Here is a 7,432-nt window from a genome sequence, read left to right on the forward strand (position 1 = left end):
GAGGATTGAGGATTGAGGATTGAAGATTGAGGATTGATGATTGAGGATTGAGAAGAGATAATTGAGGATGAGATCTGAGGGTTGAGGATTGAGGTTTGGGTAATGGGGATTGAGGATTGAGGATTGAGGTTTGAGGATTGAGAATTGAGGATTGAGGATTGGGGATTGAGTATTGAAGATTGAGTATTGATCACTAAGGATTGAGGATTGAGGATTGAGGATTGAGGATTGAGGATTGAAGATTGAATATTGAGGATATAAGATTGAGGATTGATGATTGAGGATTGAGGATGGAGGATGAGGGCTGAGGGTTGAGGATTGAGGATTGAGGACAGAGGACTGAGGATTGAGGATTGAGAATTGAGGATTGAGGATTGAGGATTGAAGATTGAGGATTGGGTATTGAGTATTGAAGAATGAGGATTGAGGATTGAGGAATGAGGATTGAGGATTGAAATTGAGTATTGAGGATTGAAGATTGACGATTGAGATTTGATTATTGAATATTGTGGATTGAGTATTGAACCATGAGTATTCAGAATATTCTATTGAGTATTGAGAATTGAGGATTGATGGTTGAGTATTGAGGATTGATGGCTGAGGGTTGTGTCTTGAATATTGAGGATTGAGGATTGAGGATTGAGGATAGAGCATTGAGGATTGAAGATTGAGTATTGATGATTGAATATTCGGGATTGAGGATTGAGGTTTGAGGATTGAGGACGAGGACTGACGGTTGAGGATTGAGGATTGAGGATTGAGGTTTGAGCATTGAGGATTGAAGATTGATGACTGGGGACTGAGGATTGAAGATTGAGTATTAAGGATTGAAGATTGGGGTTGAGTATCTAGGATTGGAGATTGATTATTGAGGATTGAAGATTGAGGATTGAGGATCGAGGATTGAGAATTGAGAATTGAGGATGAGGACTGAGGGTTGAGGATTGAGGTTTGAGGAATGAGGATTGAGGGTTGGGGAATGAGGATTGAGGATTGAGGATTGAGGATTGAGCATTCAAGATTGAGTATTGATGCCTGAGGATTGAGGATTGAGGATTGATGACTGAGGATCGAGGATTGAAGATTGAGAATTGAGGATTGAAGATTGAGGATTGAGGATTGAGGATTGAGGATGGATGATGAGGGCTGAGGGTTGAGGATTGAGGATTGAGAAATGAGGTTTGAGGATTGAGGATTGAAACTGAGGATTGGGTATTGAGGATTGAATAATGAGGATTGAGGAATTAGGATTGAGGGTTGAGGATTGAGGATTGAAGATTGAGGATTGAGGATTGAGGATTGAAGATTGAGGATTGAGGATTGAGGATTGAAATTGAGGATTGGGTATTGAGGATTGAAGAACGAGGATTGAGGAATTAGGATTGAGGATTGAGGATTGAGGATTGAAGATTGACGATTGGGTATTGAGGATTGAAGAATGAGGATTGAGGATTGAGGATTGAGGATTGAGGATTGAAGATTGAGTGTTGAGGATTGAAGATTGAGGATTGAGGATTGAGGATTGAGGATTGAGGATTGAAGATTGAGTATTGAGGATTGAAGATTCAGGATTGAGTATTGAGGATTGAGGATTCAGGGTTGAAGATTGATGATTGAGGATTGAGTATTGAGGATTGAGGATTGAAGATTGAAGATTGAATATTGATGGTTGAATATTGAGGATTGAGGATTGAGGATTGAGTATTGAAGATTGAGTATTGATGCCTGAGGACTGAGGATTGATGATAGGGGATTGAGGATTGAGGATTGAAGATTGAGTATTGGGGATTGAAGGTTGAAGAATGAGGATTGAGGATTGGGGATTGAGGATTGTGGATTGAAGATTGAGTATTGAGGATTGAACATTGAGGCTTGAGGATTGAGAATTGAGAATTGAGGATTGGGGATTGAAGATTGAGTATTGAGTATTGAAGGTTGAGGATTGAGGATTGAGGATTGAGAATTGAGGATTGAGGATTGAGGATTGAAGATTGAGGATTGGGTATTGAGGATTGAAGAATGAGCATTGAGGATTGAGGATTGAGGATTGAGGATTGCAGATTGAGTATTGAGGATTGAGGATTGAGGATTGAGGATTGAGGATTGTGGATTGAGGATTGAGGATTGAGGATTGAGGATTGAGGATTGAAGATTGAGTATTGAGGATTGAAGATTGAGGATTGAGGATTGAGGATTGATAATTGAGGATTGAGGATTGAAGATTGAGGATTGAGGATTGAAATTGAGTATAGAGGATTGAAGATTGAGGATTGAGGATTGAGGATTGAGGATTGAGGTTGAGGATTGAAGATTGAGGATTGGGGATTGAGGATTGACGATTGAGGATTGAGTATTGAGGATTTAGAACTGAGGATTGAGTATTGAAATTGAGTATTGAGGATTGAAGATTGAGGATTGAGATGTGATTATTGAATATTGTGGATTGAGTATTGAACCATGAGTATTCAGAATATTCTATTGAGTATTGAGAATTGAGGATTGATGGTCGAGTATTGAGGATTGATGGCTGAGGGTTGTGTCTTGAATATTGAGGATTGAGGATTGAGGATTGAGGATAGAGCATTGAGGATTGAAGATTGAGTATTGACGATTGAATATTGAGGATTGAGGATTGAGGTTTGAGGATTGAGGACGAGGACTGACGGCTGAGGGTTGAGGATTGAGGATTGAGGATTGAGCATTGAGGATTGAAGATTGACGACTGGGGATTGAGGATTGAAGATTGAGTATTAAGGATTGAAGATTGGGGTTGAGGATCTAGGATTGGAGATTGATTATTGAGGATTGAGGATTGAGGATTGAGGATCGAGGATTGAGAATTGGGAATTGAGGATGAGGACTGAGGGTTGAGGATTGAGGTTTGAGGCATGAGGATTGAGGGTTGAGGATTGAGAATTGAGGATTGAAGATTGAGGATTGAGGATTGAGGATTGAAGATTGAGTGTTGAGGATTGAAGGTTGAGGGTTGAGGATTGAGGATTGAGTGTTGAGGATTGAAGGTTGAGGGTTGAGGATTGAGGATTGAGGATTGAGGATAGAAGATTGAGTATTGAGGATTGAAGATTCAGGATTGAGAATTGAGGATTGAGGATTCAGGGTTGAAGATTGAGGATTGAGGATTGAGTATTGAGGATTGAGGATTGAGGATTGAATATTGAATATTGATGATTGAATATTGAGGATTGAGGATTGAGGATTGAGTATTGAAGATTGAGTATCGATACCTGAGGATTGAGGATTGATGATAGAGGATTGAGGATTGAGGATTGAAGATTGAGTATTGGGGATTGAAGATTGAAGAATGAGGATTGAGGATTGAGGATTGAGGATTGTGGATTGAAGATTGAGTATTGAGGATTGAACATTGAGGCTTTAGAATTGAGAATTGAGAATTGAGGATTCGGGATTGAAGATTGAGTATTGAGGATTGAAGGTTGAGGATTGAGAATTGAGGATTGAGGATTGAGGATTGAAGATTGAGGATTGGGTATTGAGGATTGAAGGATGAGCATTGAGGATTGAGGATTGAGGATTGAGGATTGCAGATTGAGTATTGAGGATTGAGGATTGAGGATTGAGGATTGAGGATTGTGGATTGAGGATTGAGGATTGAGGATTGAGGATTGAAGATTGAGTATTGAGGATTGAAGATTGAGGATTGAGGATTGGGGATTGACAATTGAGGATTGAGGATTGAAGATTGAGGATTGAGGATTGAATTTGAGTATAGAGGATTGAAGATTGAGGATTGAGGATTGAGGTTGAGGATTGAAGATTGAGGATTGGGGATTGAGGATTGACGATTGAGGATTGAGTATTGGGGATTGAGAACTGAGGATTGAGTATTGAAATTGAGTATTGAGGATTGAAGATTGAGGATTGAGATTTGATTATTGAATATTGTGGATTGAGTATTGAACCATGAGTATTCAGAATATTCTATTGAGTATTGAGAATTGAGGATTGATGGTTGAGTATTGAGGATTGATGGCTGAGGGTTGTGTCTTGAATATTGAGGATTGAGGATTGAGTATTGAGGATAGAGCATTGAGGATTGATGATTGAGTATTGACGATTGAATATTGAGGATTGAGGATTGAGGTTTGAGGATTGAGGACGAGGACTGACGGTTGATGATTGAGGATTGAGGATTGAGGATTGAGCATTGAGGATTGAAGATTGACGACTGGGGATTGAGGATTGAAGATTGAGTATTAAGGATTGAAGATTGGGGTTGAGGATCTAGGATTGGAGATTGATTATTGAGGATTGAAGATTGAGGATTGAGGATCGAGGATTGAGAATTGGGAATTGAGGATGAGGACTGAGGGTTGGGGATTGAGGTTTGAGGCATGAGGATTGAGGGTTGAGGATTGAGGATTGAGGATTGAGGATTGAGGATTGAGTATTGAAGATTGAGCATTGATGCCTGAGGATTGAGGATCGAGGATTGAGGATTCAGGATTGGAGATTGATTATTGAGGATTGAAGATTGAGGATTGAGGATTGAGGATTGAGAATTGAGAATTGAGTATGAGGACTGAGGGTTGAGGATTGAGGTTTGAGGAATGAGGATTGAGGGTTGGGGAATGAGGATTGAGGACTGAGGATTGAGGATTGAGCATTCAAGATTGAGTATTGATGCCTGAGGATTGAGGATTGAGGATTGATGATTGAGGATCGAGGATTGAAGATTGAGAATTGAGGATTGAAGATTGAGGATTGAGGATTGAGGATTGAGGATGGATGATGAGGGCTGAGGGTTGAGGATTGAGGATTGAGAAATGAGGTTTGAGGATTGAGGATTGAAATTGAGGATTGGGTATTGAGGATTGAAGAATGAGGATTGAGGAATTAGGATTGAGGATTGAGGATTGAGGATTGAAGATTGAGGATTGAGGATTGAGGATTGAAGGTTGAGGATTGAGGATTGAGGATTGAAATTGAGGATTGGGTATTGAGGATTGAAGAATGAGGATTGAGGAATTAGGATTGAGGGTTGAGGATTGAGGATTGAAGATTGAGGATTGGGTATTGAGGATTGAAGAATGAGGATTGAGGATTGAGGATTGAGGATTGAGGATTGAAGATTGAGTGTTGAGGATTGAAGGTTGAGGGTTGAGGATTGAGGATTGAGGATTGAGGATTGAAGATTGAGTATTGAGGATTGAAGATTCAGGATTGAGAATTGAGGATTGAGGATTCAGGGTTGAAGATTGAGGATTGAGGAATGAGGATTGAGGATTGAGGATTGAGGATTGAGGATTGAGGATTCAGGATTGAAGATTGAATATTGACGATTGAGGATTGAGGATTGAGGATTGAATGTTGTGGATAGAGGACGAGGACTGAGGGTTGAATATTGATGTTTGAGGTCTGAGGATTGAGGATTGAGGATTGAGAATTGAGGATTGAGGATTGAGGATTGAAGATTGAGAATTGGGTATTGAGGATTGAAGAATGAGGATTGAGGATTGAGGATTGAGGGTTGAGGATTGCAGATTGAGTATTGAGGATTGAGGGTTGAGGATTGAGGATTGAGGATTGAGGATTGGGGATTGAGGATTGAGGATTGAGGATTGGGGATTGAGAATTGAGGATTGAGGATTGAAATTGAGTATTGAGGATTGAAGATTGAGGATTGAGACTTGATTATTGAATATTGCGGATTGAGTATTGAACCATGAGTATTCAGAATATTGTATTGAGTATTGAGAATTGAGGATTGATGGTTGAGTATTGAGGATTGATGGCTGAGGGTTGTGTCTTGAATATTGAGGATTGAGGATTGAGGATTGAGGATTGAGCATTGAGGATTGAAGATTGAGTATTGGTGATTGAATATTGAGGATTGAGGATTGAGGTTTGAGAATTGAGGAGGAGGACTGACGGTTGAAGGTTGAGGTTTGAGTATTGAGGATTGTGGATTGAGGACTGAGGATTGAGGATTGAGGATTGAGCATGGAGGATTGAAGATTGATGACTTGGGATTGAGGATTGAAGATTGAGTATTAAGGATTGAAGATTGGGGATTGAGGATCTAGGATTGGAGATTAATTATTGAGGATTGAAGATTGAGGATTGAGGATTGAGGATTGAGAATTGAGAATTGAGGATGAGGACTGAGGGTTGAGGACTGAGGTTTGAGGAATGAGGATTGAGGGTTGAGGATTGAGGATTGAGGATTGAGGATTGAGGATTGAGTATTGAAGATTGAGTATTGATGCCTGAGGACTGAGGATCGAGGATTGAGGATTGAGGATTGGAGATTGATTATTGAGGATTGAAGATTGAGGATTGAGGATTGAGGATTGAGAGTTGATAATTGAGGATGTGGACAGAGGGTTGAGGATTGAGGTTTGTGGAATCAGGACTGAGGATTGAGGATTGAGAATTGAGGCCTGATGATTGAGGATTGAAGATTGAGGATTGGGTATTGAGGATTGAAGAATGAGGATTGAGGATTGAGGATTGAGGATTGAGGATTACAGATTGAGTATTGAGGATTGAGGATTGAGGATTGAGGATTGAGGATTGAGGATTGAGGATTGAGGATTGAGGATTGAAGATTGAGGATTGAGGATTGAGGATTGAGGATTGAGGTTGAGGATTGAAGATTGAGGATTGGGGATTGAGGACTGACGATTGAGGATTGAGTATTGGGGATTGAGGATTGAGGATTGAGGATTGAAATTGAGTATTGAGGATTGAAGATTGAGGATTGAGATTTGATTATTGAACATTGTGGACTGAGTATTGAAACGGGAGTATTCAGAATATTCTATTGAGTGTTGAGAATTGAGGATTGAAGATTGAGGATTGAGTATTGAGGATTGAGGATTGAGGATTGAAGATTGAGGATTGAGAATTGAGGATTGAGGATTGAGAATTGAGGATTGAGGATTGAGGATTGAAGATTGAGGATTCGGTATTGAGGATTGAAGAATGAGGATTGAGGAGTGAGGACTGAGGATTGAGGATTGCAGTTTGAGTATTGAGGATTGAAGATTGAGGATTGAGGAATGAGGATTGAGGATTGAGGATTGAGGACTGAGGATTGAAGATAGAGTATTGAGGATTGAAGATTGAGGACTGAGGATTGAGGATTGAGGATTGAGTATTGAGGATTGAAGATTGAGGATTGGGGATTGAGGATTGACGATTGAGTATTGAGCATTGACGATTGAGAATTGAGGATTGTGGTTTGAGTATTGAGGATTGAGGATTGAGGATTGAAGATTGAATATTGATGATTGAAGATTGAGGATTGAGGATTGAGGGTTGCGGTTTGTGGACGAGGACTGAGGGTTGAGTATTGGTGTTTGAAGTCTGTGGATTGAGGATTGTGGATTGAAAATTGAGGATTCTGGATTGAGGATTGAAGATTGAGTATTCGGTATTGAGGATTGAA

The sequence above is a fragment of the Calliopsis andreniformis genome, unplaced genomic scaffold, assembly GCF_051401765.1.
Source record: "Calliopsis andreniformis isolate RMS-2024a unplaced genomic scaffold, iyCalAndr_principal scaffold0091, whole genome shotgun sequence".
Lineage (NCBI taxonomy): Eukaryota > Metazoa > Arthropoda > Insecta > Hymenoptera > Andrenidae > Calliopsis > Calliopsis andreniformis.